A 13260-nucleotide genomic window follows, 5' to 3' on the forward strand; every position below is an offset into this window, starting at 1 on the left:
CACCTCCCATTTCCTCATGCTGTTCTTTCACCTGTACTGGGTGGGCGAGGCTGTGCATGCCCTTTGAGCTGAGATGAACTTTTGGGGTCAGCTGCCTAATGGCCAGGAGGTGCCAAACTGTTTGGGTCACTGGTGTCCTCTGCCTGCCCTGCAATTCATTGCCACCATTTCTCTCACCTCTTACTTCTTCTCCCTGGTACCTCTGCCACTACTTCAGCTTCTCAAGCCTTTTTTTCTGTTTCTCCTCCCCTCTGCAAGTTGTCGGATCTTCTCTTCTCTTCCCAGGGAAGTGATGTGGGCTCATTTTCCTTCTCCAGTCTTCACACCTGGTTTGTTCCTTCCATGTGCTGGCAGATGGATGTGGAGAAAACATCAGAGAGTGAACCAAGTCATTTACACCAAGAGAGATTAGATTATGTTATCACTGGGTTGTTTAGAATCATGGAATCAGAGAATCCTTAAGGTTGGGAAAGACCTTCACAATAATCGATTCCAACCATCAAGCACCACCATGACTATGTTCACCACTAAACCACATCCCAAGTCCCGCATCAACATGTCTTTTGAGCTCTTCCAGGGATGGTGATTCTACCACTGCCCTGGGCAACCTGTTCCAATGCTTTACAACCTTTTCCAAGAAGAAATGTTCCCTAATTTCCAATCTAAACCCCTCCTGGTGCATGTTGAGACATTTTCCTCTTGTCCTGTCCCTGTTCCCATGGGAGCAGAGCCCCACCTGGCTCCACCCTCCTGTCAGGGACTTGTGGAGAGCCACGAGGCTCCCCCTGAGCCTCCTTTTCTCCAGGCTGAAACCTGGAGAAACTCAAACTCACACTTTGAGTTGATTCAGAGGAACCAACAAATCTGTTTTAGGTCCTGTTAAATTATGCTGGCTGTTCTTAGTAGTAAAACCCAGAAAACAAAGGAGATATGCCCAGCAGCTCAGTGTGGTGAGTTGTGCTAGGAAAGAGCCCACTCCAGACTCCAATGGCACAAGCATCAGCACCAGGTTCTGCCTGGGATAACCTCTGTGAATTCCTCCCTCAACTTAGGCAGCTGAAATAATACCTGATCCACATGAACCAAATCTTGACAGTGGGTACAATTTTTCCCTACTGTTTCCAAACAAATATCAAACATAAACAGTGAGAAATTATTTCATCTCTCCTAATGAGTGGCAGCATGAGAACTCAGCAATATGTTAAGAGAAAATCTCCCTGGTACTCTGAATTACACTTCTCCTGGAGTGAAGCAAGAATCCTTGTGATTGAAAAACTCCCTTTCCAGACTCAGAGATTGTTTTTATAAAGTATTAAAAAAAAAAGTATAATGTTCCAAATCTCAGCCAGGAAAGCAGCGGTAATAATTCTTCCCTAATGCCTCTGAAATTAAGCTACACTTGGCCTGAATTTTTTCAATTTGGAGTGTATGTACACACAATATTGCTAAGATATCCCTGCAGTAGATGTGTGCAGTGTGTGCTGCACTGCCCAGCTGCTGGCTCTGTCACCCCAGAAACTGCTGCTCCATCCCCACGGGCTGCAGGCCCCCATGGGCAGGGCTGGGGTGTGGGGGCTGCTCCCCTGCACGGCCTCCCCTTCACCTCCCTGCCAGAGCCACGGGCAGCTGCGTGTGGCCCCTGAGCACGCTCAGGAACTGACCACTGCTGCTGGAGGTCTGGGTGCTGAGCCCCTGAGTCATCTCTCACTCGGACATGCTCACAAACAAAGGAGGAACAGGGCCTCAGTGGCCCGAAGAGCTGCCCACAGAACCAGGAGGACCTGGACGGGTGGGATTGCAGAAGTGGCGCGGGGAGAACATCCAGGCAGGCTGCCAGGGACTGAGGCTGGGGCAATGGGAAATCTGCAGTGGGAAGGAAACAACACAGCATCTGGAATTTTGAAACACAGCTAGAGATTTCCTGTGCATTCTGACTGAGTCACCAATGGTAGGCTGTGAAATTCCTTATACCTGTCTGGCCCTTGGGGCTGAGCTGTGGGATGAAGCTCTGGAGGGAGACCTGGGAGAGATCCTAGAGTGAGCCAGGGTTCCCCATGACAGAGCAGAGCCCGGAACAGCAGGAAGGGATCCATGGCAGCCTCGCTCCCCCTCTGCCCTTTCCCCACCATGGGCCAAACAACATCCTGAAGCACATGGTGAGAGAGCTGCTCAAAGGGAAGGGTGGGTGCATTCCCTCAGCCTTGTCCTGGGGCTCAGCAACCAAAGGCTCTGGCTGCATGTCTGGACACGCCGTGCCCGGAGCAGCGGGAAGGGAGCCATGGCAGTTTCGATGCCCTGCTGCTGCTTCCATGCCCTGCAGGGCAGTTTCCCCGCCTGGCCTGGCTGCAGCTTCTCCCCAGCCTCTGCAGGAAGGCATTGGGCATCAGCTGCCATGCAGCCCAAACTCAGCAGGGATCCCCTGCATTTTCCCGGTCCCCTGTCACATCCTGAGGTGTGGCTGCTTGGAAGAGGGAGGGCCATAGCCAGCCCCAAAGGCCTGGGGGGATCAGGATTTTCCGGATCCTTATCCATGTCTTGGACAAGTATTGCCTCCTGAAGAGGCCACCTCCTGGATGTGCAGTGATTCCATCTGATCCAGCTGTGCCTCTTCCTTTCTCAAGGGATGGGCAGAGGGGCTCTATGGAAGGTGGCGTTTCCTGCAGGAAGGGAGGCGATGCCAGGCACAGCCACAGGAGGTAATTGCTGTGCCTCTGGGCCTGAACCCTGCTGAGGCTTGAGCTGCCCTCTCCGCTGCTTGGCACTGCGGGCACAGCCCGGACAAGACGGGCACAGCCCAGAGGAATTATCCCGAGCAGGCTCAGGGCACTCGGGTACTGAGCTGTCCTGCTGGGCTCCCTCCGTGGGAGACACGTCCGGAAACCTGGGAGCGGCTGCACAGGGTACCCATGGTGGGGAAAGGGCAGAGGGGGAGAGCAAGGCTCCAGGGTGTCCTGAGAGGGCCTGGCCATGTGCCCCTTGGGCTGTGGGAGCTGTTCCATGGGCAGGTGGGCAAGCAGGAGGGAGGGATGGAGGTTGGGAGCGACAGCTGTGGCACTGCAGATCTCCCCAAGCATTTAGTGAGGGTTTCCTGTGTGGGAGGGAGAGAGCCCCAGGGCCCTGGGCTACTCCAGCTGCCCCTCCAGGCATGTTGCACCGGACCTGCAAAGGGCGTGGAGAGTGACCAGGAGGCACAGGCTCCCACAGCCTTACCGGACCCCCTTGCAGTGCCCAGTTCCCCAAGGCAGAAGGGGATCCCAGCACACCATGGAAATGGTTGTGTAGCATCTGTGCTCCCTTCTCGACTGGCACGTGACTTGGATTACTTGGAAATGCTGGTGAATGGTACTTTGAAGACCTTGCCAGATGTTGGAGGCAGGTTCTGAATGTACCTTTGCTGACAGAATAATCCGTGTCAGTGTGGCAAGAGCTCACTCATGAGCCAGTTCCCTTACATTTCACTGAAGGTTGATCAGTTCTGGAAACCTTGCCCTGCTCCCTTCTGGAGCCCTGAGTGATCCCACAGGATCGCTGTCAGTGGGAGGAAGGAGCATTTAGCTGTCCATCCTCCTCCCGTGTGCAATGCCACTGTGTCCTTCTGTGTGCTCTGTGCAGCCACAGAGAAGAGCAGAGAGGGAAGGGCCCAGGGCTGTGCCCCGGGGCTGAGCCTTTCTCAGCTCATTTGCTGCCCCCAGGGAGCCTGAGCTGCTCCTGCTGCCTCTGCCAAGCCCTGGCCCTGCCTGGGGCTGGGTTTAGAGGTGCTGGCAGTTCCAGGGAGTCCTTTCTGCCCCGACTGCCCCGTGAGGGGCTCCTTCCATCCCAGTGTGGGGCCACTGCAGGCACGAGGTCCCCCAGGCCCTGCTCCTGAGTGGAAGGCAGAGCCAAGGGAGTGCCTTGGAGGGCACCAATCACCCAGGTGCCCTCACTGCCACTCGGGCCTGAAGGAGAATCTTCAGCAGTGCCATTGGAGCTGTGGTGTCCTGCCTTTCTTTGCAGCTGAGCCTGTTGGTAAAGGTGATCTGGCTTCCCAGCCCATATTCAAGATTGAGCCTCTGGGAGATGGTGAGGGTACGTCAAGGCCTTTCCCCTGGGAGAGCTGCCAGCTCAGAGCCCAAAGCTCAGCCAGGGGGGCATCGCTTCAGGTGCCAGGACAGAGCCATGCACGTGTGTGCCCTCACCCTGCACGATCCACTCACAACTTCTGCTCAGCACTGGCAGCTGTTTGGAGGAAGGTGGGCCCTGGCCCAGCTGAAAAAGACCCCATGATTTGTTAATTTTACCCAATTTTGCATAAGCATGAAGTCCTGAACATGCCATCAAAGTAATGGAGAATAGTTCCGTCTGTTAAGGTGTACTTTTTGTTTCTCAAGTGATGGGCCAAAAGGCCGGACAGAAGGAGGTGTTTCCACAACGAAGCAGAGGACGATTGGCAGCCCCTGCTGCAGGAAGGAAGGCCAAGCCAAACACAGGCATGGGCACGGGCACAGGCTCAGAAGGTAATTGCTGTGCCGGGCTCAGCAGGGCTCAGCCCTTGGCAGGGCTGTGTGGCTGCAGCTCTTCCTCCAGGGCCTGCCCTTGCACGGCCCAGCAACAGCCAAAGCTATGGGCACCTCTGGAGGCCTTGAGGCATCTGGAGCTCGTTCACAGCCCCGGCAAAAGGGAACTCGTGCACCAACGTCCCTCCCGCTGCAGCTGCTCCGGAGCTGGCCCTGAGTGCCCAGAGGCCCAAGGCACGGGAGCAGCCCCGAGCGGGAGCCCTGCCGCAAGCACAGGGCCAGAGCCAGCCTTGGCTCCTGACTGGGCAGGGGCTGCACTGGGTCCTGACAGGGCCTGACTCTGTGTCCTGGGGCTGGGGGAGCCGTCACGGCGCAACAAGGGCCAGACCCAGAACCATCAGGGATGGGTTTGGCCCGTGTCCCTCCGAGCAAAGCCCTCCGCACAGCCCCTGGGCTCTCCTCCCGGCCTGCTGGGCTTTGTTGGGTGGCACAGCCTGTGCCAAGGGGCGGCAAGGTGCCTGCAGGCCCCAGCTCTGGGGGAAACGGAGAACGTCCTGCCCGCATCCACCGTGCTGCCAGCTCAGCAGTGCAGCACAGCACGGGCTGACCCTCCCCATTGCTCCCACAGGTGCAGCTGGAACCACAGCACGTGTTCCTGATGCCCAGAAGGGCCTTGGAAGGGGTTTCTGTCAGGGAACAGGCTGCTGGCTAAGGTTCCTGGCAGGCCTGCTTGTTTTGGAGCTCATCTTCATCTTATGCTGTGTCCGAATTTGGACTTGCTGGAAGAGAAAAGGGTGAGTGTTTAGTTCACCTTTCCCTCAAACAGCTTCTTTTGAAAGTCTACTGTACATAGGAAACATTCCCAGTGAGGCTGCAGGGTAGGTGTGGCCAGTCCTTGATTGTCCAAAGAACTCTGCGGAGGGTTCTGCTGCTGCCCAGAGCTTTCATTGGCCTCCTAATTGCTGGGCCTTGTCCTGGGGGGCCCGCTGGGGCTGCAGCCAGTGCTGGCTCCCACCGAGGCTGCCTGGCCAGGAGCAGCCCCAGGGGCACAGGGCGGAGGCAAAGCACGGTGGGGAGGAGAAAGAGCAGGGACGAGATTGCCCTTGAACGGCAGGGGAAGGGAGAATGTCGCTTATCCGAGAGAGCCCCAAAGAGCGGCCGGAAGGGGTGCCGGCTGATCAAGGACCCCCGAGGAGCGGAGGGAGGGCGTATCGGCTGATGGAGTGTCCGAAGCAGCGGCTGGGGAGAGTGTGGGTGTCCGTTGGTGGGGAGGAGCGCCGGAGCGCTTGCGCGATGCGGTGGTGGGGAGGCTGGCGGGGCTGTTGGAGTAGGCTCAGCCCGGCCGGCGGGTATCGCTAATGCCGCCCGCCCGCAGGACCATGGCGCAGTTCCTGTTCGAGGCGGACCTGCACGGGCTGCTGAAGCTGGACACGCTGATCCCGAAGGCGCCGCATGCGCGATGGCAGCGCAAGGCCAAGGAGAGCGGCCCCAGGCCCAGCCCCGTCGGCGTGTCCCCCGTGAAGCCGGCCAGTCGCTCTCACAGCTCCAGCAAGATGCCGTCCAAGACACCCGATGAGCGCCGGCCACCAGCGGCAGGGGTTGAGTGCGGGAGCCTCGCCCAGGCTGCTTGTCTGTAGCCACGGGGCTCTGGGCTCCCTGCCACGCTGCCCTACCGGCTGCTGCTCAGGCCGGAGGAGGCGGGCTGTGCTCCTGGCAGCCACCCACCTCCTTGCCAGCATGAGGGGCAGAGCTCTGAGCACTGGGGCTGGCGAGCTGCTGTTCGCCCAGCTGAGCCTTGCTGGCACAGCTGTATGCTAGGATGAGTGTGGGCGGGACTGTCAGCTGACAGCTTTACATCCTGTGAGCGTTTTAGTATCTTCCCCTTATCTCTGGATTCTGGAATTGTTGCACTAGACCCAAGTGCACACGGTCCCTAACCAACTTGGTTGCAGGGAGGAAAATATAAGTTAGTTGTGACTGGGTGGCATGAGACCTCAGAGTCCTACTTGTCTGGTGGGTGTGATGTGGAGGAGTGTTGGGTTTGCTCCCATGAAAGCTCTAATACAGGCTGTTAAATAGCTGTAAGACAATATTTTCATATGTGAATGCAGGTAAATCTGGATCCAAAATTCAAAGCACCCCCACAAAGGCTGGGGGGGATCGCTACTTTCCCAACCGCAGCACTATGCAGATGGAGATGGCAAATTTCCTCCTAAGCAAAGAGAGGATGACCCTGCTGAGGATTCCCCTACCAAGAAGGTGAGCATGTTGCTAAGTTACAATTACTTCAACAACCGCTACTCCTTCCTGCCCCTTTACAGAGCAGTAAACTATAGGTTCTGTCAAGGGGGCACACGGGACTGACAAGTCCCAGCCATCACTACTTGCAGCTCTGGGCTTCAGGAGCCTAGGATGAGATTGAAGCTGTAGAGACTGCCATGCACTCCAAGCCTATGCTGCTTCTGGTAGCAAAATGTAGCTTTTGACTAATGAGGCTTTAAAATGTAGCAGGCAACAAAAATGCAAAGCTGTAAGCCTATGCGAAGTGAAACTGCTGGTGGTAGCTATTCTAGGACAATGTCTCCACAGGGAACACTTCTGGAATGTTTTACACTGTGTTCTGAAATCTGTTTATGAAGCATTTGATCACTTTGTGGCTGTGGCTTTTCCCACTGACAATGACACTGAATTTGCCATTGTTTGAAAATGTGAGCAGGATGATGTATGAAAGTCTGAGGGAAAACTGCTTTGACCTGCCTCTGTGTGACTGACCCTTGCAGCACAGTCAAACATCTTCAGATTCTAAGAGAAGGGGACTTAGGTGTCTGTTTAAATTGCAGTGTGGGAATTGTTTTAAATGCATTGCACTGAGGGTGATTTGTCTCTGTAGGAGCAACAGAAAGCCTGGGCAGTGAATCTGAATGGTTTTGATGTAGAAGAGGCAAAGATCCTCCACCTCAGTGGAAACCCACAGAATGCTCCAGAAGGTATGATACAGGGTGTGTGTGAGCTGAATCAGCAGGAGAGGTCAGGTCAGGGGAACAGCAACGCAGAGGCTCTGTGTGTGGTCACAGGAGAAATCAACTGGTTTCTGAGAGCTGTACAGGCTGGAGTCTCCTTTCTTATGGTTCCTGAGGTCAAGGGAGGGCATAACAGTTACAGTGAATTTATTTAGGAGAGTTGCTATGACTGCCAGTTGGTCACCTGTTACAGGGCTTGCAAGGGGCTTCAGGGTGAAGAGAGAGATGAGAATCTTGACCTCATGTTCAGAAGGCTTGATTTATTATTTTATGATATATATTACATTATTACTATACTAAAAGAAATAGAAGGAAAGTTCTCAGAAGCTAGCTAGGCTAAGAATAGAAAAAGAATGAATAAACAAAGTTCTGTGTCTCAGCAGAGGGTGAGACCCAGCTCTGCTGTGAGTGGTCAGTAAATCCAAACCTTCACCCAAGACCGATCCCGCATCCATCTGTTGCATTCCACAGCAGCAGATAACCATTGTTTACATTTTGTTGCTGAGGCCACAGCTTCTCAGAAGGGAGAAAAATCCTAAAGAAAGGATTTTTATGAAAAGATGTCGGTGACAGTCACCTGTACTGCAGGTTCCAAACCTTCATGAAGTCTGTAAGAGCACCAAACTCTCTGCTGTGCACTTTCTAGCTTAAACTGCAACTAAATATAATGGCATTCAAAAACCCAAGTGTTTGTTAAATTTGTTTCCATGAATGAGGAAATTGTAGCTCACCCCTGTTCAGCAGTTCATTCTGCCAGTGATTTTCGTGCACGGCAGGCTTGTGAGTGTTTCTCTTAGGACTTTATTTTCACTCCAAGGGATTCCTAGTTGGGTGAGCAGCACTCAGCTGGGAGGAAACTAACTCAGGTTAACAAACCTGTTCCCCTGCACACAGGCTATCAGAATAACCTGAAAGTGCTCTACAGTCAGAAAATGGCACCTGGATCCAGCAGGAAGAATAGCAGATATATTCCCTCAAAGCCAGACCGGGTCTTGGATGCACCAGAGATGTTCAACGACTACTGTAAGTAGGCTGCAGGGCTGAGTGCTGGGCATCCAGAACATTCTGCATTGGATTGCTGTTCCTAGGACAGTGTAACTGGGCTGTCTGTATTATTTTGTGTACCCAGGCTAGCACAGACCACTTCTGCAGTGTCCTTGTGCGGCCTTACAGGGACAGTGGTCTAGGGCACTGTGCAGATGCCTTGGAGCAGGGTACCTGGCCCCAGCAGCTGGGCACAGTGACACTCAGAAGGCTGCCCCTCACCTGTACGTGTGTGTGTGTGTGCACGTGTGCACCCGCACCTGCTGCAGAAGCACGGGTGAAGGGCAGGGCTCTCTAGCCAAGCATGGTGTGACCTGCATTGCTCTTTCAAATTGTAGATCGGAATCTCGTAGACTGGAGCTCCCAGAACTTCCTGGCAGTGGCTCTGGACGACACTGTTTATCTGTGGAATCATGCTACTAGGGAGATTGTCCCCCTGCTGCAGATGGAGCATCCAGATGTTTACATTTCCTCTGTGTCATGGATTAAAGAAGGAGACTACCTTGCTGTTGGCACAAGTAGTGCTGAGATTCAGGTGAATGCAGGAGTAAAACTAGAGGTGTTTTCAAGGGAGTGAGAGAACTGCGGGGCCTGGGCACAAAACCTTGGCTGGCAGAGGAAGGATGCCATGCACCTGACTTGTCTTCCCTGGTGTGGGGTGGAACTGCCCAGTGTGCAAGGCAGGGTTTGGTTTGGGCGTTTTCTGATAAGCAGCATTACCTTCTGTGCTATAGTCATGAGATCCACATTTTCTCTGTTCCCTTACTGAGAAAGCTGAATGCCAGAGCCTGTGCAGTGAGGTTCCTAGGGCATAGAAACAGGATTGGGTTTCTTCTGAAGAACTTTTTGCTTTGCCTCTCCAGCTATGGGACATTGAGCAGCAGAAACGTCTCTGAACCATGACCAGCCATTGTGGCCGTGTGGGAACCCTCAGCTGGAACAGCTGCATCCTCTCCAGGTAAAGCAGTGGGTCAAGGGCAGTTTCCAGTTGTTGCAAACTCCTATCCCTCAATCTACGTGTGGCATGGGTTAGGGATGGCAGAGAGAAGTTTGTCCTGGCTTGGGATTCTTACCCAGCCTTATCTGTTGGGGCTGTGAGGAGAAGGCCTCTTTCCTGTATTGCAATTTGTGCTGAAGCTGTAAAGAGCTTGTGTGGGTGTTTCACTCACACCAACAAACCTGTGTTGCTGATAACACTGGCTGAAACCCAGTGGCAGGGATAGCAGTCTTGCAACAACAAAAATGGATTTGGGTGAAAATGTGCAGCCTGACCCTGCAAGCCTTCTCTTCTCTCTGCAGTGGTGCACAGGCTGGGCACATCCATCACCACGATGTCCGAGTGGCTGAGCATCACGTGGCCACCCTTGCTGGCCACACACACGAGGTGTGGACTCAAATGGTCTCTGGATGGCCGCTACCTGGCCAGTGGAGGCAATGACGATCTGGCGAACGTCTGGCCATGCAGCCAAGGTGGGGATGGAGACTTTGCTCCTGTGCAGACCTTCACTCAGCACCAGGGCGCTGTCAAGGTGAGCACAGAGCTGCCACGGGCGGATATGTGTGTGCAAGGCAGGCATGCAGCACTGGCTGGGTGCAGGTTGCCTCTTGTATGTTTTAAAATGAACTCTCCTCTCTCAGGCTGTGGCGTGGTGCCCATGGCAGATGAATGTTCTGGCCACTGGAGGTGGCACTAGTGACAGACATGTCCGCATCTGGAAGGTGTGTTCTGGCACCCGCCTCAGTGCTGTTGATACCTGTTCCCAGGTGAGAGATGAACATCAGCTTGGAGACAAACACCTTCTGGCAGCACACCTCCACAGAGCTGCTGGCTCCTCAGGCCCAGAGGCACGGGGAAGGAGGGGGACCATGCTCGCCTCCGAGTGGTGAGCATCAGCACAAGGACCTCGTCTCACCTGTGTTACTGCCTCTTTGCAGGTCTCTTCTATCCTATGGTCCACAAACTACAAGGAGCTCATTTCAGGCCATGGCTTTGCACAGAATCAGCTGGTTCTATGGAAGTATCCAACAATGACCAAGGTTGCAGAGCTGCAAGGTAGGTGGATGTTGTTATCTTGTTGTTGCATTTCTAAAGCCCCATACTGTTGCAATCGTATTTCTAAAGTCTCATACCTTCTCGGTGATACTTCTTGGAGGCAGTTCTTCACAGCTCTGACTTCTTCTCCTGCTTGTTGCTCCTTCTTTGTCAGGGCTCCTTGTCAGCTCAGCTTGACTGGCCAAGCCCAGCCCCTTTTATCCCAGTTATCTTCACTAGCTACAGCTGCAGCCCAATTAAGGACATTGCAGCTGCAGCCATCAAAAACAACCAGGGCTTATCAGGGCAAGGCCTATATACAGATATTCAATATACAATACAGATATTTTACTAAGACTCCTACTATATTTCCCCCTTCTGGTTTACTTACAGATACTAAGACTCCTACTATAGGTGGACAGGGCCTGGGTGGGGGGGGCTGTCAGAGGTTGAAGGCAGCTGCACTCCTTGGTTTGAGCCTGCAGCATCACTGATACAGGACAGTATCCGGGGCCATGCTGCTAGGAGTGAAGCATGCCCACGGGGCTGTGGAAGAGATACCATTGATCCAAGTGTGTGCTTGGGGTCTGAAATCACGCTGCCACAGCCACTGGGGGAACAGCTATGCAAGCTGGCAGGGCTCATGGGAGCATACAGGAGTAAATGTGCATGTGCTGATCAGCTCAGCCCTGATTGCACATTCCTTCTCCTCCTCAGGTCATACTGATAGAATCTTGAACCGGACCATGAGCCCTGACGGTACAACAGTGGCCTCAGCAGCTGCTGATGAAACACTGTGGCTCTGGCGCTGTTTTCAGATGGATCCCATAAAGAAGAAGGAGAAAGAGAAGGCAAACAGTGCCAAAAGCAGTATTCCTCACCAGAGCATCCGCTGAGAGCACAGGATTGTTGTGGGGAGGGGGATATTTGGTTTACATGCTGTACAGTATTTTAAATGTTAATAAACTGCTTAACTTGACTTTTTCTTAATGGAGTTTGATGGAAGAAAAAGCCATGGCTCCTAAACCCAAGTCCTTCTCCCTGAGGCTGGGGATCTGGGCAAGGAGTGGAGACCTAGGTCTTAAGGGCCAGTTTACAGGCCCCTGAGCTTAGCATAGCCTAGCAGAAGGATGCTGTGCAAGGGCTGCACTTCTGTTTCTGTCCCAGCTAAGATAGATATGTCACCTGCCCCATCTAGATGCTGACCACAAGCACAGCAGCTCCACCACAGGCTCAACTGAAAGCACAGCATGGCTGTGGCCTCCGTTTGTGTTGTCCTGGCCTGTCTCACAAGCCCAGGGACACCTTACTATGGCTCTGCAGGCAGATCTCAGTTTGTCTTGTTAGCTACAGGCAGCCATCACTGCCTGCCTATGGTGCTGGAGTAGAATAGCTATTGGAAAAAAAAGGAGGGAGGGAAATCTACAGCAACAGCTGTAATCACCCCAAAGGCTGGAAAGGGGCTGGCTCTGGCATAAAGCCTGATGCAAAACAAAAGGTTGGCTTACACTGCCACAGCCAGCCTGGGTGTCATGCAAGAGCCATGCAAAGCATCACCAACCCTGTGCTCAGCCTTCAGTCACGTATTCTTCCAACAACTCTGATCTCCCTTCCCCTCCTGCTGACAGGAGGCCCTGGTGCCTCACTGAGGCTTCATGCAGGGGAGCCAGCACCAGGGCTCAGCTGACATTTATTGGGGCTTGACTCCCCTACACTTGTAAAAATGCCTTTTTTCCAGGCTGAACTGTGCTCCAGCACAGTTTATATATTTCCAGCAAGTTGCAGGAAATATATTTGAGCCCTCACCTGACCAACAACCAGCTCAGCCATGCTGCTTTGCACGATGGAGCCGCAGTGTCTGAGGTTGGGGGGCTGCACCAGACCCATCAAGCCTGTCCTTCAGCTGCACCAGCATTGCCAGGGGCTGCTGGGGACGCTGCACAGCTGATAAGCACCTTGGCCTGTACAAAGCAGCTCCACCAGGCCTGTGCCTCCCATCAGCCCTCAGTGATTAGCTGAGGGTGGATTATTAACTGTTTTCACCTTTCCCTCAGCACAGTACCACACTGTGCCCAGCACCAGCTCTGCCTCCTGAGCCTTACAGCAGCTGGAACCTTCAAAGGTTCCAACTTGTGCTCTGCCAAGGCCAGTGAGTGTGTAACCACACCCACCAGAGCACCCCCCCCACACACACATAAAGCTGATATGGGGGGTACAGTCTCAAAAACAGCCACTGAGCCAGCACCTTCCCAGCAGTGCTGCTGGTGCATCCCCATTTGGCTACTTGGGAAAGATCAGGAGGTCCAAGGATGTGTCTCCCTCAGACACAAATCCTCAGGCCACAGCTGTCTCTAAAGGGGAAGCAGGCAGGAACCCAGATGCAAGGCTGGGCTCTCACACAGAGCTGTGCTGTTGTTGTAGGAGCCCTGTCCCACAGCCCTGCACTTGGTGCTGGGAGTTAGCACAGACTTGCCCTGTAGGGCCACAGCTGATTAGGCCTTCCCTGGTACCTGACCTGGAAGGAAAGCTTTATATGCCAAAAAGTTCCTGTCATTTTTGCAGTCCCATGTAAGAGCAGCTCAGCTTTCTCACAGACTCCTTCTTTCTCCTTAGCACAGGCCCCACACCCAGATGCTGTGCATTACACAGCCCTTAGAGGACCTCTGAGCAT

The sequence above is a fragment of the Melozone crissalis genome, unplaced genomic scaffold (assembly GCF_028551555.1).
Source record: "Melozone crissalis strain CALT ecotype California unplaced genomic scaffold, PUWL_Pcris_2 ptg000102l_1, whole genome shotgun sequence".
Lineage (NCBI taxonomy): Eukaryota > Metazoa > Chordata > Aves > Passeriformes > Passerellidae > Melozone > Melozone crissalis.